The sequence below is a fragment of the Schistocerca gregaria genome, chromosome 9 (genome assembly GCF_023897955.1).
Source record: "Schistocerca gregaria isolate iqSchGreg1 chromosome 9, iqSchGreg1.2, whole genome shotgun sequence".
NCBI classification, from domain to species: Eukaryota; Metazoa; Arthropoda; class Insecta; order Orthoptera; family Acrididae; genus Schistocerca; species Schistocerca gregaria.
The window spans coordinates 121,672,729-121,696,540 of NC_064928.1; the positions used below are offsets into that span (position 1 = coordinate 121,672,729).

At 41.3% G+C, this 23,812-nt stretch overlaps 1 protein-coding gene across 2 annotated transcripts in view; it reads right to left on the bottom strand.

Moving 5' to 3' along the window:
- LOC126291892 (galactoside 2-alpha-L-fucosyltransferase Sec1-like) overlaps positions 1-23,812 on the bottom strand; it is a 182,412-nt gene that overhangs the window by 117,580 nt on the left and 41,020 nt on the right. The window contains exon 2 of one of the 2 annotated variants that reach the window (XM_049985621.1): positions 7,083-7,239. The gene's annotated coding sequence lies outside the window, so the exon portion shown is untranslated. The remainder of the gene's footprint in view (positions 1-7,082; positions 7,240-23,812) is intronic. The other variant, XM_049985620.1, reaches the window with a different exon arrangement.

The window sequence follows — 23,812 nt, forward strand, 5'->3', positions numbered from 1 at the left end:
AATCAGAGAGATTAAAGCCCACACAGAAGCATACCGACAATCCTTCTTTTCACGAACAATACGAGACCGGAATAGAAGGGAGAACCGATAGAGGAACTCAGAGTACCCTCCGCCACACACTGTCAGGTGGCTTGCGGAGTATGGATGTAGATGTAGATTTATTCCCTGTGCTGTATTCCGGACAAAGCGAGTGTAGATGATCGTAGGTGATTTGTGCTACCAAATCAACTCAAATCAATTTTAGCCGCCTCGCGGTATATTTTATAAATTATTTACTCCGTTTTCTTTGTGGTAGAAATCAGATAAGATCCCTGGGTAGATCCACGTGGTCACAGGCTTAGTGTCGGAAGCCAGAATATTTCTCAGATACAGCCCAGAGTCATTAGAAGTAGCTCAAGTTCATTTGCTAAACCTACCCCCAAAATTACAGACCGAATAGAATTGATCTTTGAAGCGCCAGCAACGCCTGCTGTGTTATTTGTCGTATTTTCTCTGAGCTCGGTGGGCTACGAATTCGAAATTTGATATGCTTTTAATACTTCGCCTTCCCATGTTCCAATCTCGGTTTCTTCCTCAGTACTCTATTGTACTGAACCTATTCATTAGAGTCATCTCATGTTCGATTGTTTGCCACATCTAGTGCATGTGGACTCAATTTACGGGTACCTTTCCTCGCGGTGTGCCCAGACGCAATGCTGACTACTTAAGATCCTCCTTCTTTCCTTCTGTAGCGTGCACGTATTTAAAACTAACCTTTCCATAAGAACCCTCGCCTCCACGCTATGTACATTCGTAGCAACAAATACGGAGTAAATCGTTATTCTTGTAAATGCGTATTTTTTCTTAGCATGATAAAATAAAAGAGTTCAATGGTAACTAGTCTACAACATCCTATGAAACCGAGCCCTTTATAAAGAAATGAGTGGCCAATATAAATGCATAAAGCGATCAAAGTAAAAATGGAGGCTAAAAGAGACTTCACTGGGTCTGCACATCACCGTGTGCTACCCTTCGCCCTTCATTTCTCAGAGATGCGTTGAAAAAGGAACTAAATTAGAAAATATACGCACTGTCCCCTGGATGGAACTGCCTCATTTCCCCTCCCTGTTATCCGTTCCGCTAAATTATCAAGTTGTCGGTGGTAAGTTTGTAGCCACTGTTTCACCAGCCGGTAGACTGCGTCGGTTTTCCCCCTGGTTGTGGACCAGTAGTTAATAAAATTCCACACTCACTGAGGGGTGACTAGATCAGGAAAGGGAGCTTCCCCAGATAAATATAGAAAGGGAATGATAAAACGAGTGTTTGGATAGTCTGTCGTTGTCTATTCCGTACAGGTGTCCAAGAAATATCAGCCTCCTTTTCGCACCTGGTCTGTAAGATCCTCTCCACATGTTGGTAGTCTTTCTTACCTTGAAGTTTCCAGCTAGCCTCAGTCAGGATGGCAGCCATGAGTTTTCGTAGAATCCTTCTTTCCAGATCCTCCTTTCAAAATGGGTCAAGTGGCTCTAAGCACTATGGGACTTAACATCTGAGGTCATCAGTCCCCTAGAACTTAGAACTACTTAAACCTAACTAACCTAAGGACATGACACATATCTATGTCCGAGGCAGGATTCGAACCTGCGACCGTAACAGCAGGGCGGTTCTAGACTGAAGCACCTAGAAACGCTCGGCCACAGCGGCCGGCAGACCCATATCACTAATGTCGTTTTGCGGTAGTATTTTGGAGCAGATACTGTGTTCAAACGTCATGAATTACCTCGTAAACAATGATTTAGTGAAAATAGCCCACACGCATTCAGAAAATATCGCTCTAGTGCAATAAAACAAAGGTCTTTATTTTCACGGAGCAATGAGTGCCATCTACAGAGGATCTTAAATTGATTCATTATTTTTATATTTGCAGAGGGGCTTTGACACTGTTCCTAACAAGCGACTTCTAATCAAATTTCGTGCATACGGAGTATCGTCTCAGTTGCGCGACTGGATACGAGATTTTCTGTCAGAAAGGTCACAGTTCGCATTAACTGACGGAATTTTGTCGAATAAAACAGAAGTAATACCTGGCGTTCCTGATTTACGTAAACGATAAGGAGACAATTTGAGCAGCCCTCTCAGATTGTTTAGAGATGACGCAAATATTTACTGTCTTCTAAAGTCAAAAAATGATCAAAACCAATTGCCAAATGATTCAGACTAGATATGTGTATGTTCCGAAAAGTGTCAGTTGACTCTAAATAATGAAAAGTGACAGGTCATCCACACGATTCCTGAGAAGAATCTGCTAAATTTCGGTTACACGATAAATAACACGGATTTAAAAGCTTTAGATCCACCAAAATACTTATAGATCACATTTATGAATAAGTTAAATTGGAACGATCACATAGATAATGTTTTGGGGAAAGCAAGGCAAGGACTGTGATTTACTGGCAGAAAAAGTAGTTGTACTACACTGCGCTTGTCCACCTTCTTCTGAAGTACTGCTGTGCTGTGAGGGATGCGCATCATATTGGCTTGACGGAGGACAGCGAAATAGTTCACAAAAGAACAGCTCGTTTTGTGCGAGTACAAAGTAGGGGACAAAGTGCCACGGGTAAGACACGAGAATTGGTATTATATCATTAAAACAATGGTTTCTTTCTTCACTTAAAACTTCCGGGCTGATAGGCCGTGATCGAAGTATAAAACTTCGTCTCCGACTGCGGGAGACATCCTCGGAGGTAAAGCGGCGTTTTATACTTCGACCACGGCCTATCAGCCCGGAAGTTTTAAGTGACGACAATACCGGCCGTGAAAGCTTACATTGTATGATCAATGGTTTCTTTCATTGAGGAGGAATCTTCCCATAAAATTTCAATCACCGTCTTTCTCCCCAGTGTGTGAAAATATTTTATTGGCGCCCATCTACATAGGGAGAAACAAATATTTAATTGGCACCCACCCACACAGGAAGATACGATGATCATTATAAAATAAGAGAAATAAGAGCTAGCGTGGAAAGATTCAAGAGTCAATTTTCTCAGCGAGCTTTTTTCGATTGTGGAATGGTAGAGAAAAAGCTTGAAAGTTGTTCACTAAACCCTCTACTAGAACCTTAATTGTGAAATGTAGAGTAATCAATGAAACTGTTACACCTGCCTAATATCGTGTAGGGTTACCGCGAGCAGGCAGAAGTGCCGCAACACGACGTGGCACGGATTCGACTAACGTCTGAAGTAGTGCTGGAGGGAAATGACACCGTCAATTCTGCAGGGCTGTCCACAAATCCGTAAGAGTACGAGAGGGTGGAGATCTCTTCTGAACATGATATGGTCAGTATTGTTCATATCTGGGGAGTTTGGTGAACAGCGGAAGTGTTTAAACTCAGAAGAGTGTTCCTGGAGCCGCTCTGGAGCAATTCTGGACGTATGGCGTGACGTATTGTCGTGTCGGAATTCCCCAAGTCCTTCGGAATGCACAATGGGCATGAATGGATACAGGTGGTCAGACAGGATGCTCTCATACGTGTCGCCTGTCAGAGTCCGATCTAGACGTATCAGGAGTCCCATATCATTCCCACTGCGCAAGCCCACTACAAACTTTTCAACAGCTTGAACAGTCTCCTGCTGACATGCAGGGTACATGGATTGACGAGTTGCCGCTATACCCATTAGCGTCCTTCGGCTCGATACAATTTGAAACGAGACTCGTCCGACCAGGCAACATGTTTCCAGGTTTCAACAGTGTTGAAAGGGCCAGATGTCGTGCTGTCATCAAGGGTACACGAGTGGGCCTTCGGCTCCAAACGCCCATATCGATCATGTTTCGTTTAATGGTCGTATGCTGACTCTTGTTGATGGCTCTGCACTGAATTCTGCAGCAATTTGCGGAAGGGTTGCACTTCTGTCACGCTGAAAGATTCTCTTCAGTCGTCGTTGGTCCTGCTTTCGCGATGTCGGAGATTTGATTTTTTACCAGATTCCTGATATTCACAGTACATTCGTGAAGTGGTCGTACGGGAAAATCCCCACCTGAACGCTACCTCGGAGATGATGTGCCGCAGCGCTCGTGCGCCGACTATAAGAACACGTTCAAACTCACTCGTATCTTGATAACCTGGCATTGTAGCAGCAGTAACCGACCTAGCAATTGTGCCTGACACTTATTGTCTTATATAGGCGTTGCGGGCGGCAGCGCCGTATTCTGCCTGTTTACACATCTGTTTGGATAGGGATGCCTGCATCAGTTTGTTTCGCGCTTCAGGGCAGATGGAGGTGCGGATGAGCAGTGCACACCAGGTTGGGCAGCTTTGTTGGGCACTGGGGTCTGGAGCGAAGCCCACGTTCTGACTCATCCTAGAGGTGCTCCATTGGATTCAGGTCGGGACTCTGGGCAGGCCAGTCCAATTTTCGAATGTTATTGTTCAGAAACCATCGTCTAACAGATGCAGCTTTATGGCAGTGGGCGCTGCCGTGGTGGTAGAAACAAATGTTGTTTCCGAAATGTATGCAGTACTGAATGCAGCCAAATGTGTTCACATCTTTTTGCATTTAACGTCTTTTTTTTAAAGTGCAATAAAGGGAGTACACAGTAACTGCGAAAAACACCTCCATGACGTAACACCACTTCGTTTGTACTTCACTGTCGGCACGACACACGATGCCAGGTAACATTGTCCAGGCATTCGCCAAGATTAGGATTGCCACAAGGTATACAAGTGCTATGCCAAATGTTTTTAGCAGATTGTGTGAAAAAAATTATTTACAAAAAAACGTTTACAACTTTTCAAAATACTCTCCATTAGCATGAATACATTTTTCCATTCTCTGAAACCACTGAGATAATGTGTCAGTCCAAGCTTCTTTTGGGATGTCGCTTAGTGCACTATCGTACACTGCAATGGCCTCTTCATCTGATGAAAACCGCTGCCCTCGAATTTTTTCCTTAGTCTTAGGGAACAGAAAGAAGTCACAGGGGGCCAGTTCATGTGAACAGGGGGGATGGGGTAACACTTGCACTTTTTCCTTCTCCAGAAAGTCCATCGTTCTGGCAGCCCTGTGTGCAGATGCAGTGTTGTGATGCAGCAGAAGGTGCCCACTCTTGGACTTTGGATGCTGTGACTTCCATGTGGCGATGACTTTTGGAAGACAATCGTTCACGTACTATTCAGCATTGACTGTACGAAATGTGTCTGAGGTGAGATGCCCGATCTTTGTGAGAAAAGTTGCCACCATCTTTTTTCCGGAGCTCTGACTTCGTCGAACTTTTGTGGGTTGTTCCTGCCCTGGAAAGCACCACACAGAATATTTCTTTGTTTCAGGGTCATAATGGTAGATCCACGTTTCATCACCTGTGACGATATTGAATTTTTCGAGCATGAAACGACACCAGTCCACTCTCGCCTCCTTTTGGCTACCTGTCAGGGAATGTGGCACCCAACGGGCACATCTCTTAGTAAGGCCTATGAACGATGATTTGTGCTGCTGTTGATTCATTATTTAGCGTCCCTTCAATGTCGCAAAATGTAAGATGTGGATCTTCTTTGATCATTTGCCTCACAGCATCAATGCTTTCAGGAGTCACAGCTGTTGCTGGCCGACTGCGACGAGGTTCATCTTTATTTGACTGCCGACCCCTCGAAAACTCGCGAAACCAATTTCCAACTGTGGCCCTAGAAGGGGAAGCTTCACCAAAAACACGCAGCAAAGAAGAATTGCATTCAGCACTTAAAGCCATTTTATAATCGTAAAAATCATGGATTGAAAGTTGCAGCGCGACAGCTCCATCCTGCACCGTCTGTGACTCAGCACTGCCTGTGCTTTCTTACCGCGCTGTGGGGGGAACACCGCTAGCCAGGGGCTGCGCGCGCACTTCCCAAGGTCGAAAAACATAACTCTTTCGAATGAAAACAACTCCAGTCCTCCACCTTATGGTTTACGGGTTGCTAAAAACTTTCGGCATAGTCCTCGTATCGTGATATGTTACTCCAAATTCACTTCTTTGCTGTCATTCATGCTGTATTGTCAGAAACTGAAAGTTTGACCCCGTGGCTGTGTGTAGAATATAGGCTGACTCTTACACAGAAGATTACAGCAACCAGCCACTTTTTACCACGCTATTTGTTTATTTAACTGCGCAGTTATCAGTTTCGAACCAACAGGTTCACCTTCAGACGGCTAGTTCACGTTTTACAGTAGATTTCGCCTTTTGTTTCGTCACCTGACAAAGAAGAATCCGCGCCATCATGTTGCAATGCAGGTTGGTCATCATCTTGCAGCACCGAAAACTGTATAATGCACTTTTTGTGTATATAAGCGCATAATGTAAGGCACGCCACTCATACACTAAGAAGTTTCATCACGTGGAGGTGTGTGGATGTATACGTGGTCTTTGTATACATACCTCCATGTGATGAAACTTCTTAGTGTGTGAGTGGTGCCTGGTCAGACGAGTCTCGTTTCAAATTGTAATTGCTAATGGATACTGAGACATCCTCATGAATCCATGGACCCTGCATGTCAGCAGGGGGACTGTTCAAGCTGGTGGAGGCTCTATAATTGGTCTGTGCAGTTAGAGTGATATGGGACCCCTGATATGTCTAAATAGGACTCTGACAGATGACACGTATGTAAGCATCCTGTCTGATCACCTGCATCCATTCATGTCCATTGTGCATTCCAAAGGACTTGGACAATTCCAGCAGGACAATGCGGCACCCCACACTTCCAGAATCGCTACACACTGGCTCTAGGAACACTCTTCAGAGTTTAAACACTTCTGCTGGCAGCCACACTCACCAGACATGAACATTATTGAGCATATCTGGGATGCCTTGCAACGTGCTGTTCAGAAGAGATCTCCGACCCCTCGTCTTCTTACGGATTTATGGACAGTCCTGCAGGATTCACTGTGTCAGTTCCCTCCAGTACTACTTCGGACATTAGTCGAGTCCATGGCAAGTTGTGTTGCAGCACTTCTGCATACTCGCAGCGGTCCTACAGGATGATAGGCAAGTGTGTCACTTTCTGTTGCTGTGCTGTTCAGTGTGTGTGTGTGTGTGTGTGTGTGTGTGTGTGTGTGTGTGGGCATGTTTGTCTAACCTGTGCCTGTTGAGTGCCCACAATGACAGTACCGAGCAGGGACAATTCCTCCTGGTACCACCTGTATGCCAGCAGCAACGACACTGACGTCACCAGCGCCCCGACAACTGCTGCGCGTCGTGCCGTCACCAATGCGGTCACCATGGATGGAAAACTCCTGTAAAACGAGACAGATCGTCAACTCTGAAACCACATCACGAGTTAATGTATGGAAAACAATGTTACACACGTAAAGATATACTAACATACACTCGGGCGACAAAAGTCCTTGGAAAGCGATACATACATCTGTAGACGACGTTAGTATCGTGTACACAAGGTATAAAAGGGCAGTGCATTGGCGGATCTGTCATTTTGCTGAGTCAGTTAATGTGAAAAGGATACAGATGTGATTATGGCCGCACGACGGGAATTAACAGACCATAAAAGTGGACAGGTAGGTGGAGTTGAAACACTCCCTTATTAACCACCGTTATTGACCAGTTGATTATAGCCTAACAGTTTTCACTGTGTGCAACTGATAGAGGCTGATCGGTTAATATTTGCACGGGAGTTGTTCCGTATCAAATCCAATTAGGATGTCAGGTAGCAATAATTGATACATACTTTGTTGCTAATGTTCTATATCTATTGTCTAAACAGCACGAATCAGGAAGTTATTCCCTTAGTCTGACAAAGTAGTAACAGTTAATTCATCACAGGTCACCTGTTAATATCGTCACACGTCAATATTCTTGAGGTAGCTCTGAATGCACAATCCACACTGGAATCCAAGTTGTGGGTGCCGGGCGTGTTTGCCGCGTAATCACGGTGCACAAATGAACACTTCAACACGTCAACAAATCACTCAGTGAATTCCATTTCCGTACTTGCTGGAGGTCAGGTCCACAGCTTTGGATGACACACACAGCCATTACACAATTGTAAGCGCGGTCGGTCGTCCTGCGGAAGTCTGCCCTGTTCGCTTAGCAGCCAACAACTTACTCGCTCGGAGTCTCAACATCGACTATTTGCTCGGAGTCTCAACATCGACTGCTTTCTGGCGCACTGGGCGCTCGATTGTCGATGGTACCTGCTGCGATCTGCGCGAGGTAAAGGTGTATCGTACTCAGTATGTGAGGGGCGGTTGACCCCTTACATATCCCCAGCAAAAGGACTTCTATGAAACATGAGGTGGAGAAGAATACAGACAGAGTTTAGAGTCATAAAAAGCGAATAAACATATAAATACGAGTATAATGGAATGAGTATAATGAAAGAGGAAGCCGCCTAGTAGAATTTTGCACAGAGCACAACTTAATCATAGCTAACACTTGGTTTAAGAATCATGAAAGAAGGTTGTATACGTGGAAGAACCCTGGAGATACTAAAAGGTATCAGATAGATTATATAATGGTAAGACAGAGATTTAGGAACCAGGTTTTAAGTTGTAAGACATTTCCAGGGGCAGATGTGGACTCTGACCACAATCTATTGGTTATGACCTGTAGATTAAAACTGAAGAAACTGCAAAAATGTGGTAAATTAAGGAGATGGGACCTGGATAAACTGAAAGAACCAGAGGTTGTACAGAGTTTCAGGGAGAGCATAAGGGAACAATTGACAGGAATAGGGGAAAGAAATACAGTAGAAGAAGAATGGGTAGCTCTGAGGGATGAAGTAGTGAAGGCAGCAGAGGATAAAGTAGGTACAAAGACGAGGGCTGCTAGAAATCCTTGGGTAACAGAAGAAATATTGAATTTAATTGATGAAAGGAGAAAATATAAAAATGCAGTAAATGAAGCAGGCAAAAAGGAATACAAACGTCTCAAAAATGAGATCGACAGGAAGTGCAAAATGGCTAAACAGGGATGGCTAGAGGACAAATGTAAGGATGTAGAAGCTTATCTCACTAGGGGTAAGATAGATACTGCCTACAGGAAAATTAAAGAGACCTTTGGAGAGAAGAGAACCACGTGTATGAATATCAAGAGCTCAGATGGCAGCCCAGTTCTAAGCAAAGAAGAGAAGGCAGAAAGGTGGAAGGAGTGTATAGAAGGTTTATACAAGGGCGATGTACTTGAGGACAATATTATGGAAATGGAAGAAGATGTAGATGAAGACGAAATGGGAGACGATACTGCGTGAAGAGTTTGACAGAGCACTGAAAGACCTGAGTCGAAACAAGGCCCCCGGAGTAGACAACATTCCATTAGAACTACTGACGGCCTTGGGAGAACCAGTCCTGACAAAACTCTACCAGCTAGTGAGCAAGATGTATGAGACAGGCGAAATACCCTCAGACTTCAAGAAGAATATAATAATTCCAATCCCAAAAAAATCAGGTGCTGACAGATGTGAAAATTACCGAACTATCAGTTTAATAAGCCACGGCTGCAAAATACTAACGCGAATTCTTTACAGACGAATGGAAAAACTGGTAGATGCAAACCTCGGGGAGGATCAGTTTGGATTCCGTCGAAATGTTGGAACACGGGAGGCAATACTGACCTTACGACTTATCTTAGAAGAACGATTAAGAAAAGGCAAACCTACGTTTCTAGCATTTGTAGACTTAGAGAACGCTTTTGACAATGTTGACTGGAATACTCTCTTTCAAATTCTAAAGGTAGCAGGGGTAAAATACAGGGAGCGAAAGGCTATTTACAATTTGTACAGAAACCAGATGGCAGTTATTAAAGTCGAGGGGCATGAAAGGGAAGCAGTGGTTGGGAAAGGAGTGAGACAGGGTTGTAGCCTCTCCCCGATGTCATTCAATCTGTATATTGAGCAAGCAGTAAAGGAAACAAAAGAAAAATTTGGAGGAGGTATTAAAATTCATGGAGAAGAAGCAAAAACTTTGAGGTTCGCCGATGACATTGTAATTCTGTCAGAGACGGCAAAGGATTTGGAAGAGCAGTTGAACGGAATGGACAGTGTCTTGAAAAGAGGATATATGATGAACATCAACAAAAGCAAAACTAGGATAATGGAATGTAGTCAAATTAAATCGGGTGATGCTGAGGGAATTAGATTAGGAAATGAGACACTTAAAGTAGTGAAGGAGTTTTGCTATTTAGGAAATAAAATAACTGATGATGGTCGAAGTAGGGAGGATACAAAATGTAGACTGGCAATGGCAAGGAAAGCGTTTCTGAAGAAGAGAAATGTGTTTACATCGAATATAGATTTATGTATCAGGAAGTCGTTTCTGAAAGTATTTGTTTGGAGTGTAGCCATGTATGGAAGTGAAACATGGACGATAACTAGTGTGGACAAGAAGAGAATAGAAGCTTTTTAAATGTGGTGCTACAGAAGAATGCTGAAAATTAAATGGGTAGATCACATAACTAATGAGGAGATATTGAATAGGATTGGAGAGAAGAGAAGTTTGTGGCACAACTTGACTAGAAGAAGGGATCGGTTGGTAGGACATGTTTTGAGGCATCAAGGTATCACAAATTTAGCATTGGAGGGCAGCGTGGAGGGTAAAAATCGTAGAGGGAGACCGAGAGATGAGTACACTAAGCAGATTCAGAAGGATGTGGGTTGCAGTAGGTACTGGGAGATGAAGCAGCTTGCACAGGATAGAGTAGCATGGAGAGCTGCACCAAACCAGTCTCAGGACTGAAGACAACAACAACAACATAATGGAATTTAAAAATTGAATGTTAAATCCTGTGACTCCAGTCGTAAACATGCTCTAAATAACAGATCACATCTAAATTACAGACTATTCTAATGACACAACTCAAAATTGCAATTTGTTGAAAAAATATTATCACATATAGATTATAACAAAATTCCTCTCTACTGCAAGTGATGAACTATACAACTCTGGATATATATTGAATCGTATTGCAACGAAATATCTTCATTCTGTTGATCTCAGTGAGGTATGCTGTCCAGAACGCTACCAAAACCCTACCATATTAGCATCACACATCGCAGGAGACAACTATCTCCAGTTAGACTAATACAACTTAACCTAATAGATCAGTGGCCAGAAACATAATACATAACAAATAGTACTTATACAAATGAAGATAAAAGTTAATAATTTAGTCTCTACTCAATAATGCATGTATGTATCTACCATTAGTCTCGTCATTAAAAGCTCAATCTCTAAAGAAATGTCTTTCTCATTGCTTACAAATTGTGTTTTCTACTTTTGAACGTCTATTATTAACATATTTCGCAGAATGGTCCGTATCTAGGTCATATAAATACTACAGTATCCAAAATACTAATACTTCTCACACTCTAATGGGTAACAATATCTCAGTACATATGCAATTCATCCCTTAAATGTGGTAAAGTCATCATGAAAATCCATAATTCTGAATAGATACAAATATAGTAACTAAAACATAACAACTGACACTTGAACACCAGTTCTCACGATCTTTACTCTCTAAATACACATATTCATGTTTATGCCTGGCTAGGGCTCATTTCATCATCCTAATTACTTCTCATATTTTCCACATAATCTTCATGCTGTAATCCTTTTAATAAACTTACCCCAACTTCTCCTCCTCCCAGTCTGCTCACGGCTGTTCCCAAGGAATCGAGTCGCAGCCTTGGCAATGCAAGAGGGATGGTATGTGATTTACCAGGCTTGTATATCACTTCAAAGTCAAACTCTTGCAACACCAATGCCCATCCTATCAAGTGGATGTGTCTCAGTTTACTTGTAGTTAAGAATGTCAGAGCTTTGTGGTCCATGACTACCTTTACATGTCGTCCTGCTAGATAATAACGAAATCTCTTAAAACCCCACACGATAGCTATTGCCTCTTTCATTTTATTTATTTATTTATTTATTATATTACACGTCAAGTTCCGTAGGACCAAACTGAGGAGCAAATCTCCAAGGTCACAGAACATGTTAGTACGTGAAATTACAACATAAAAGCAATAAAAGATAAAAATAAAATGTTTCTGAACGCGAAAAATGTCAATCTGTAAGTTTACGTAAACGCAAGCAACAATACAAGAAGCATCAGCTTAATTTTTCAAGGAACTCCGCGACAGAATAGGGGGAGTGATCCATGAGTAAATTCTTAAGTTTCAATTTGAAATCACGTGGATTACTGCTAAGATTTTTGAATTCGAGCAGTAGCTTATTGAAAATACATGCGCAGAATTTTGTGCATAAGAGTTAAGGACGTACGATTCAAATTCAGGTTTGATCTCTGAGTAAAAGCTGCTTATTCTTGGGAATAAGCTAATATTGTCAACAAGAAATGTTAGGAAGGAATACATTAATTGAGGCCAATGTCAAAATACCCAGACTCGTGAACGAGGTTCGTGAAATTACACCACTTATTGCCCAAACCACCCGATTCTGAGCCAAAAATATACTTTTAGAATAGTAACTTCAGACCCGTGTTCTAGGGGTAGCGTCTTTGATTCATAATCAAAACGTCTTCGGTCCAGGGTTCGATCCCTGCCACTGCCTAAACTTTGATAAAAAGTCAGCATTGGCGGCCGAAGACTTCCGGTATAAGAAGTCAACCTCATTCTACCAACGGCCTTGTCAAAGAGGGCGGAGGAGCGGATAGAGGTTCAGGGCACTCTCTTGTCCTAGGGTGGGAAATTGCCCATAAAGGCGAAAGAATCAGCAATGATCAACGACATGAGGATGCAGAAGGCAATGGAAACCACTGCATTAAAGACAAGTAACGTGTATCCACAGGACATGTGGCCTGTAGTTGAAGAAGTGTCATGATGATCTCTACATTGGCAAAAGATTCTGGAATAGTCCCCCATTCGGATCTTTGGGAGGGGACTGCCAAGGGGGAGGTTACCATGAGAAAAAGATTGAATAATCAACGAAAGGATAACGTTCTACGAGTCGGGGCGTGGAATGTCAGAATCTTGAACGTGGTAGGGAAACTAGAAAATCTGAAAAGGGAAATGCAAAGGCTCAATCTAGATATAGTAGGGGTCAGTGAAGTGGAAGGAAGACAAGGATTTCTGGTCAGATGAGTATCGGGTAATATCAACAGCAGCAGAAAATGGTATAACAGGTGTAGGATTCGTTATGAATAGGAAGGTAGGGCAGAGGGTGTGTTACTGTGAACAGTTCAGTGACCGGATTGTTCTAATCAGAATCGACAGCAGACCAACACCGACAACGATAGTTCAGGTATACATGACGACGTCGCAAGCTGAAGATGAACAGATAGAGAAAGTGTATGAGGATATTGAAAGGGTAATGCAGTATGTAAAGGGGGACGAAAAGATGAAATGCAGTTGTAGGGGAAGGAGTAGAAGAAAAGGTTACAGGAGAATATGGGCTTGGGACAAGGAATGAAAGAGGATAAAGACTAATTGAGTTCTGTAACAAGTTTCAGCTAGTAATAGCGAATACCCTGTTCAAGAATCAGAAGACGAGGAGGTATACTTGGAAAAGGCCGCGAGATACGGGAAGATTTAATTAGATTACATCATGGTCAGACAGAGATTCCGAAATCAGATACTGGATTGTAAGGCGTACCCAGGAACAGATATAGACTCAGATCATAATATAGTAGTGATGAAGAGTAGGCTGAAGTTCAAGACATTAGTCAGGAAGAGTCAATACGCAAAGAAGTGGGATACGGAAGTACTAAGAAATGACGAGATACGTTTGAATTTCTCTAACACTATAGATACAGAAATAACGAATAGCGCAGTAGGCATTACAGTTGAAGAGGAATGGACATCTCTAAAAATAGTCATCACAGAAGTTGGTAAGGAAAACATAGGTACAAAGAAGGTAGCTGAAAAGAAACCATGGGTAACAGAAGAAATACTGCTGTTGATTGATGTAAGGAGGAAGTACAAACATGTTCCAGGAAAATCAGGAATACAGAAATACAAGTCTCTGACGAATGAAATAAATAGGAAGTGCAGGGAAGCTAAGACGAAATGGCTGCAGGAAAAATGTGAAGACATCGAAAAAGATATGATTGTCGGAAGGACAGACTCAGCATACAGGAAAGTCAAAACAACCTTTTGTGACATTAAAAGCAACGGTGGTAACATGTGGAGTGCAACGGGAATTCCACTGTTAAATGCAGAGGAGAGAGCAGATAGGTGGAACGAATACATTGAAAGCCTCTATAAGAGTGAAGATTTGTCTGATGTGATAGAAGAAGAAACAGGAGACGATTTAGAAGAGATAGGGGATCCAGCATTAGAATCGGAATTTAAAAGACCTTTGGAGTACTTAAGGTCAAATAAGGCAGTAGGGATAGATAACATTCCATCAGAATTTCTAAAATCATTAGGGGAAGTGGCAACAAAACGGCTATTCACGTTAGTGTGTAGAATATATGAGTCTGGCGACATACCATGTGACTTTTTGGAAAAGCATCATCCACACAATTCCGAAGACGACATGAGCTGACAAGTGATAAAATTATTCCACAATCAGCTTAACAGCTCATGCATCGAAGCTGCTTACAAGAATAATATACAGAAGAATGGAAAAGAAAATTGAGAAAGCGCTGGTGGCGATCAGTTTGGCTTTCGGGAAAGTAAAGGGACGAGAGAGGCAATTCTGACGTTACGGCTAATAATGGAACCAAGTACCAAGAAAAATCAAGACACGTTCATAGGGTTTGTCCACCTGGAAAAAGCGTTCGACAATATAATGCAATGGTGCAAGCTGTTCGAGATTCTGAAAAAAGTTGGGGTAAGCTATAGGGAGAGACGGGTCATATACAATTTGTACAACAACCAAGAGGGAATAATAAGAGTGGACGATCAAGAACGAAGTGCTCGTATTAAGAAGGGTAGGCTGTAGCCTTTCGCCCCTACTCTTCAATCTGTACATCTAGGAAGCAATGAAGGAAATAAAAGAAAGGTTCAGGAGTGGAATTACAATACAAGGTGAAAGGATATCAATGATACGATTCGCTGATGACATTGCTATCCTGAGTGAAAGTGAAGAAGAATTAAATGATCTGCTGAATGGTATGGACAGTCTAATGAGTACACAGTATGGGTTGAGAGTAAATCGGAGAAAGACGAAGGTAATGAGAAGCAGTAGAAATAAGAACAGCGAGAAACTTATCAGGATTGATGATCACGAAGTCAATGAAGTTAAGGAATTCTGCTACCTAGGCAGTAAAATAACCAATGACGGACGGAGCAAGGAGGACATCAAAAGCAGACTCGCTATGGCAAAAAAGGCATTTCTGGCCAAGAGAAGTCTACTAATATCAAATACCGGCCTTAATCTGAGGAAGAAATTTCTGAGGATGTACGTCTGGAGTACAGCATTGTATGGTAGTGAAACATGGACTGTGGGAAAACCGGAACAGAAGAGAATCGAAGGATTTGAGATGTGGTGCTGTAGGCGAATGTTGAAAATTAGGTGGACTGATAAAGTAAGGAATGAGGAGGTTCTACGCAGAATTGGAGAGGAAAGGAATATGTGGAAAACACTGATAAGGAGAAGGGACAGGGTGATAGGACATCGGCTAAGACATTATGGAATGTCTTCCATGGTACTAGAGGGAGCTGTAGAGGGCAAAAACTGTAGAGGAAGACATAGATTGGAATACGTAAAGCAAATAATTGAGGACATAGGTTGCAAGTGCTACCCTGAGATGAAGAGGTTAGCACAGGAAAGGAATTCGTGGCGGGCCGCATCAAACCAGTCAGTAGACTGATGACCAAAAATATAAGACTAATTTTGCGAGTTGAATGATCACTTAGTCTAGATACCGTTAGAAAAGTAAAAATGGCAGTATTAAGTCTTTGAACAAGATCCTGTATGCGGGTTTTCCATGACAGTTTACTATCTATCTAAACACCTAGAAATTTGAACTGTTCAGTTTCACTAATCATATGCTCATTCTGTGAAATTAAAACGTCATGTTTTGTTGAATTGTGTGTTAGAACTGAGTCTTACTGTGATTTAGCGTTAGTTTATTTTATACAAGCCATGAATGTAGCTCATGAACTGTACTATTTGAAACTGGGACAATGTTGCACACAACATCCTTCACTACCAAGCTAATGTCATCAGCAAACACAAATATTTTAGAGTTGCCTTTAATACTAGAGGGCATATCATTTATGTGAATAAGGAACAGGAGTGGCCCCAACACTAATCCCTGGGGCACCCCCCCTCGCCCTCCCCTCCCCTGCACTTGAGTGTGCCCCACTCAGAGCCCTCATCACAGCCATTCTCAATATTGTGAATAATGACCTCTTGCTGTCTGTCGCTAAAGTAAGAGGTTTAGATTAGATTAGATTTATTATTCATTCCATTGATCCACAAAAGAAGGGATCCTCATGGGTGTGGAACATGTCGGACAAACAAATTACAAAAATGAAATTAGAAAAACTTGATTTTCATTTATTTTAATGATCTTCAGTCAATAAACAGTAAAATTATGTACATGAATTCAAATTAAACATTTAATATTAACAGGATTAATACTTACATCTGCTTTCATTAAATCCATCATTCACACAGTAGTTAGTTACTTGGCTGTTACAACCAAGTATTGTCAAAAATTAAACTATAATAAATTTTCAGTAAAATGGTCACTTGTTGAGAAATTCATGGATGGAATAGAAGTAGTTGGCCACCAAAAATTCTTTTAAATTATGTTTAAATAAAGTAAGAGATGATCCAATTATGAGCTACTCCACATATCCCAGAATGCTCCAACTTCTGGAGCATTATTTTGTGATTGACACAATCAAATGCCTCAGTTAAATCGAAAAACATGCCTAGCGTTCGATACCTTTTATTTAACCCCTTCAGTACCTCACAGAGAAAAGACAACGTAAACGACTTCTAAAGCCGAACTGTACATTTGATAGCAAATCATGTGATAGAAAATAATCAATTATCCTTACATACACACCATTTTCAATACGTTTAGCAAACACTGATGACATGGAAATATCTATAAAATTGTCTACATTATTCTTTTCTCCCTTTTTCTAAAGTGGCTTTACTACTGAGTACTTTAATCGTTCAGGAAACTGACCATTCCTAAAGGAAAAATTAGAAATATCATGTACAGCACAGTACTTTAATGCCGCTGGGCCCTCCATCATATCCATGAGAGTCCTTAGTCTTCAAATGATTTAATTATTGACTCTTTCTCCCCTTTGGCTGTATCACAGACGAGTATTTCAGACATCAATCTCGGAAAGGCATTTGCCAAGAGAGTTATATGATTCCCTGTAGAAACTAAATATTCTTTTATTCACCAGCAACGCCCTGAAAATGATTGTTGAATCTATACATATAGGGCTACCTGATTTATCGGTAACAGAAATATCTTTACTATGAACTAACTTTATGTCACTGAACCTGTGCTGCTGACCAAACACTTCCTTCACAACTGACCATATGGTTTTAGTTTTATCCTGTGAACTAACTATTCTATTTGCATCCACATACTCTTTGCCTTCCTAATAACATTCTCGCTGTTCTCATTTCTACCACTTCTCATTACCTTCGTCTTTCTCCGATTTACTCTCAAACCATACTTTGTACTCATTAGACTGTTCATTCCGTTCAGCACATCATTTAATTCTTCTTCACTTTCATAGGGATAGCAATGTCATCAGCGAATCGTATCATTGATATCCTTTCACCTTGTATTGTAATTCCACTCCTGAACCTTTCTTTTATTTCCTTCATTGCTTCCTCGATGTACAGATTGAAGAGTAGGGGCGAAAGGCTACAGCCTTGTCTTACACCCTTCTTAATACGAGCACTTCGTTCTTGATCGTCCACTCTTATTATTCCCTCTTGGTTGTACATATTGTATATGAGCCGTCTCTTCCTATAGCTTACCCCTACTTTTTTCAGAATCTCGAACAGCTTGCACCATTGCATTATATTGTCGAACGCTTTTTCCAGGTGGACAAACGCTATGAACGTGTCTTGATTTTTCTTGAGACTTGGTTCCATTATTAGCCGTAACGTAAGAATTGCCTCTCTCGTCCCTTTACTTTCCCGAAAGCCAAACTGCTCGCCACCAGCGCTTTCTGAATTTTCTTTTCCATTCTTCTGTATATTATTCTTGTAAGCAGCTTCGATGCATGAGCTGTTACGCTGATTGTGCGATAATTTTCGCACTTGTCAGCTCTTGTCGTCTTCGGAATTGTGTGGATGATGCTTTTCCGAAAGTCAGATGGTATGTCGCCAGACTCATATATTCTACGCACCAACGTGAATAGTCGTTTTGTTGCCAATTCCCATAATGATTTTAGAATGGAATTATCTATCCCTTCTGCCTTATTTGTCCGTAAGTCCTCCAAAGGTCTTTTAAATTCCGATTCTAATACTGGATCCCCAATCTCTTCTAAATCGACTCCTGTTTCTTCTTCTATCACATCAGACAAATCTTCACCCTCATAGAGGCTTTCAATGTATATAAAGTTTATAATCATATATGACATTTGTTTGAGTACAAAAGCCGTTTAGTGGTAAATTTTGTGCATCATGGTCTGAAAGGCCATTCGTCCCTTTTACTAACAGAATGCCCATCTAGTAATGAAGAATTAATAAAAATATTGTCTATGGCTGTGCTGCTTTTCCCCTGCATCCTGGTTGGAAAAAAACACAGTCATATGAATTTAGGAGACCTATCAACATCCTTTTTCTTGCAGCATCATATACAAAATTTATTTTGAAGTCACCACATAGAACCATTTTTTGGTACTTCCTACAAAGTGAATTGAGAACCCTCTCTAGCTGCAGTAGAAATACTCTGAGTTAGGGGACCTATAAAGAACAACAATTAGAAAATTAGTTTCACTGAATTCAATTGACCCTGCACAAAATTCAAATATCTGTTCAGTGCAGTGCCATGATACATCTATGAACTCAAATAGAATACTGTTTTTTATGTACAATGCTATAATGATATATCTCTTTTCCCATGGATTCGAGCTTCTGCTATCAAAGGCTATAGTCTTTATCACCTCGATATCTCCTTCTTTGTCGATCTGGTATAAATGTACACTTAGTTCATAATCTAAGCTATCTGGTCCCAAATAAAAGCCTCTAGAGAAATCAGAATGGCATAATATATCTGCATTACACAATGCTTCTTTCATCCTTTCAAATTCTTCTTGACATTCGTCTTCCAGTGCCAGGTCATTTTGGCTTTAGTAAGTGTTCTCAATCGGGGGCAATGGGTACAGGTTCCTTGAGGAATTTCTGATAGAACTCACAGTCACTGAAGAAGGCTCTCAGTTGCCTTTTGTTATGAAGAACTGGAAATTGCCTAATTGTCTCGAGCTTACTTGGACCAGGGTAAATACCCTGTTCCATAGTTATGAATCCCACGAACTTTATCTGGGGTTTACCAGATTCTGACTCATCCAAGTCTGCTGTCACTCCAGCATCCTCAGACGCCTGCAAGACTCCCTCGAGTTTCTCTGAATGTTCTTCCCATGTCTTACTAGCAATTAATATATCATCCATGTAAACAGTAACCTTCTTAAGTAATTCTTCACTGAAAGTCTTGACAATGCTCGAATTTCGAGACCGTCACATTAAGCCCAAATGGCTGTATTTTAAAATTATAACTTCTGCCAGCATACCTGAAGGCTGTATAGTTACGTGACTGAGGGGTATTTGGCAATACCCTCAGTCAGGTCAATACTACTAAGTATCTTTGCTACCCAAAACATTTGCATTAATTCTTCTAGCGTTTCTAGCTTTTCTTGCTCTGGTTCAATGATTTTATTTACCATAAGTGCATCCAAAACTATTCTCACCTTCCAATCTTTTTTTGCCTACTACAAATAATGGAGTATTGGTTCTCTCAATAACCCCTACGTCAACCATTCTTCGTATTTCCTCTTCTACCATTTGCCTTTTGGCCTGAGGGATGGAGTACTGTTTAACATGGAAAAGCTTGTGTTCCTTAAATTTCAATTTACATTCTACCCCTTTCATGACTCCTGGCTACTGAGAGAAAACTTTGCTGTTCCTTCATCCAAATGTGTCATATCTTCTAGTTTCTTGCCTACAGCATCTTCACTAGGTTGATCTGCTTGTGCTAATCCCTCGTAGAATATCAATACTTCCTCATCATCAAAGTGTTCTTCTGTAGGCCCCTCCTCATAACACAAAGTCACCTGTTGAAATTCTTCTTTCTCTTCTGACTTCTTACTTTCTATCAAGGTCAATTCCCACATTTCTCCCTCACATCCTTTTACGCTCGCTGTGCCGTCATCGAAATTCGTGATTGCTTCTACTTCGTTCAACCAGTCAATTCCATGTTAAGACTTGGTATCACCAAAAATGTCACTTCATACACTTCTCCCTCTACTTCAAATCCAATCAATGCTTGTTACTTAATGTGCTTTTTTTGGCACCTACACCATTTACAACTCAGACACCGTTTACAGGAGAACTAGGTATGCTGGTGTTAGTAACTGTTCGTATAGCTTTTGAAATATAGCACACACTTCACTCCCAGTGTCAAGTAGGGCATCAACATCTAATCCACACATCTGTATCCTGACTACAGGTAATGTCGGTTCTTTGGAACTCTGTTCCTCTTCCTTCATGAGGTCTTCTCTCAGGTCACCGTCATCATGCCTAATCAGATTCATATGGGTCTTCTTTTGTCCCACTCCCAACCAGACCTCATCAGGAGCATGGTCTAGTTTACTGAACTCCTTACCTCCTGATCTTGGGCCTCACTATTTCTTCGTCTGTCACCTTCTGTCTCACATTCCCTTGTATTTTCATCTCTTCTAGAATCTCGGTGAAACTGACATCCATCTCCATGGCCCCTACTCCCATCATAATCTCTTCTTTCTCGGTTCAACGATTTAATATTAAAGTGATTCCATTGGTAATTATCATCTCTTGGACCCTTCTCTCCTTCTTGACTATTCTCTTGCCCATGTGTGGACTTCTATTGCTCCAGTATCTCCATTAGGACATCTCTATCTTTAGTCAGACTTCCAGGCAAGGTTTCTTGCATGCTCTGACTTAATGTTCTCTTAATTGCAGAAATCATGATCTCATCATTTAAGGGTTGCTCTAAATTTTCATTCAGTTCCCATAAATCCTCAGCAAATTCTCTCAAGGTACATCTCCAGTTATTAAGAGCTGCGCAATGGAGCAGATTTTCCAATGTCACATATTGAAGGCTCTTTGACCAGTACTTCCTTAGAAATTCACCTTCAAACTGCTCGTAACTATTAACTTCGTCTTTCTTCTTCCCTCCCCATGTAAAAGCTTCAACTTCCACTCTATCTATTGCAAACTGAATTTTGTTTTTGTCTCGAAAATCTGTTGAAAAGATACCACTCAGCCATTTCATAAAAGTCGCCGCGTGCAGTGCTCGCTCTGGCTTATATTTTTCTCCCACATGTGCTTGTGGATGTCTATTATCACCACTCATTAATGTTATCACTTTACCTTCCCATAAAGCTAGTGTTGCGTTACTGATATTCCTCTCAATCTCCTTTGTTTTCGTTTCTGATTGTTGGATTTTTCTTTGTGTATGTTGCATATCCTGTGCAATTCTCCTGTTATCTTCTTCTCTCTGCACTGCTATTGCGTTTTGTATATTTTGAGGCAATTCAGTGTGTTTGTTGCCTAGTCCCTTAATAGCTACTTCACATTGCTGTTGAACCTGCATTATCTCTTCGATCCTTCCCCCTAATTCTTCCTTAGTTTCTTGAACCTCTTCATGGGCTTTCTCAGTTATATCCTCTCCTACCTTCTTCGTATCTTCTTGGAATGGGTTTATGCCCTTCTGGAATCTGCGTTCTGTCTCCTCGCAATCTTTCCTCATCTTTTCATTACAATCCTGTAATTCCCTCTTCAAATTTTCTTGTTCTCGTAATGTCATCTGAATCTTCTCATTGATGACGTTGGTATTGTTTTCTGATTGGTAGCTTCAATTTTGGCTTCAATCTTTTCTAGGGTTGTTTCATTGTCTTCCTTGATTTTCTGCTTGGTGGATCTGATTTCCTTATTGGTGGCTTCAGTTTTTTCTAATATCGCCAATCACATGTCTTGCTGTCATCCCTCTAGAATGTTTGATTTGCTACTACCGGGTTTAATTGGTGGAATGTGCTAATGGGCTTTCTATTGACTGTCCACAGTTAATGATTCCTGAATCGCCTCTATTCTCGTGTCCTATCTCCATATTGTCATCTTCTTCTTCTGAAATCTCCTGCTTGGATTCAATATGTATATTACATACCAGCAATACTATAACTTAACCCTTGGGTAACCTTAACACTCTTGATCACCTGACAATTTAAACAAAATAATGATAGCAGTAATTCAACTAGCATTGGATAAAAAAAAGTCTCACCAGATGAATTAAACAGATGGCAATATTCATCACCTCACAGCAAAACAGCAAAAATAAAATATCACCAATTCATACTACGCGCTACTGGTCGAGTCGCCGCCGCTGCTGTCGCTGCCATTGGCTCGTTCCATGCGGCGACTGTTGGCCGATGCGTCGCTGTCACTGGCTGCCCGGCGTGATGAGTGCGTGTGTTGTCGTTGAAGTTCGCTGATCGGTGGCCAGATGGCGGTGCGGACAAGATACTTAGTAGCTTTGCCACCAGATGACAGCTTTTGTGGCGTGTTCATCGCTGCTTGGTGTAGTTTGTCTATGCCATCGAAACTCTCACACAGCTGGAAGTGGTGCTGTATCGGAATACTTCCTGACTGACGTTCTTTGATGTGGCTGCCGGGCTGGTCTTCGTGACGTTACTCAACAATAACAATAGTCACTCGCATTATTGCCTACGTATCAGTTTATGGGTCCACATCAATTTTCGCGATTTTAAAGCCAGATCCGTGTGTACAGTCACAGTACAACACTTCTCTGATACGCTTGTAACGAATATAGGATTGGTTACGTAGCGATAATTTCTACCTGTGTCTCTCGTTAATATTCACATTTCTCGGTTTTTCACACGAATTTCCATGTTTGCATTCCACAATACATTTTATTAACACTATCGCTGTCGTCCGATACTGCTCATTACTTGTAATTGTGAGATGTTATAAGGTTCTATTATTTTGGAATTACGTAGTAATACACCGTCCGAAATTTCTTACACAAATTGTCGCAATGTAATCTGTTATAAACTACTGTTTCTCAAAGATTATTTTTCAGGCAGTTTTTCAATTGTTCATAGACACATAAACTAGTATGAAGTTTTCGTTACCATTTGAACTTTTGCTTATTGTCTTAACACTGCGAATGTTCTTTCCCAATAAGCACGATTAAACCGTTTATTGTTGTTCTCCTTTTGCTATCGTCTGTCCTTTAGTTAACCAGCGTTAATAGTCTGAGGGTGTACGATTGATAAATGCTGATCGGTTAATATATGCAAGGGAGTTGTTTCATATCAGATAAAAAAAAAAAAGGTTCAAATGGCTCCGAGCACTATGGGACTCAACTGCTGTGGTCATCAGTCCCCTAGAACTTAGAACTACTTAAACCTAACTAACCTAAGGACATTACACACATCCATGCCCGAGGCAGGATTCGAACCTGCGACCGTAGCAGTCGCACGATTCCGGACTGCGCGCCTAGAACCGCAAGACCACCGCGGCCGGCATATCAGATCCAACAAAGCTAATTAGGATGTCAGGTAGCAATAGTTGGTACACACTCTGTTGTTAATGTTCTTTAGCTATTGTCTAAACAGCACGAATTAAGTAGTTACTCCCTTCATCTGACAAAGTAACAATGGTTAACTCGTCACAGGTCGTCTATTAA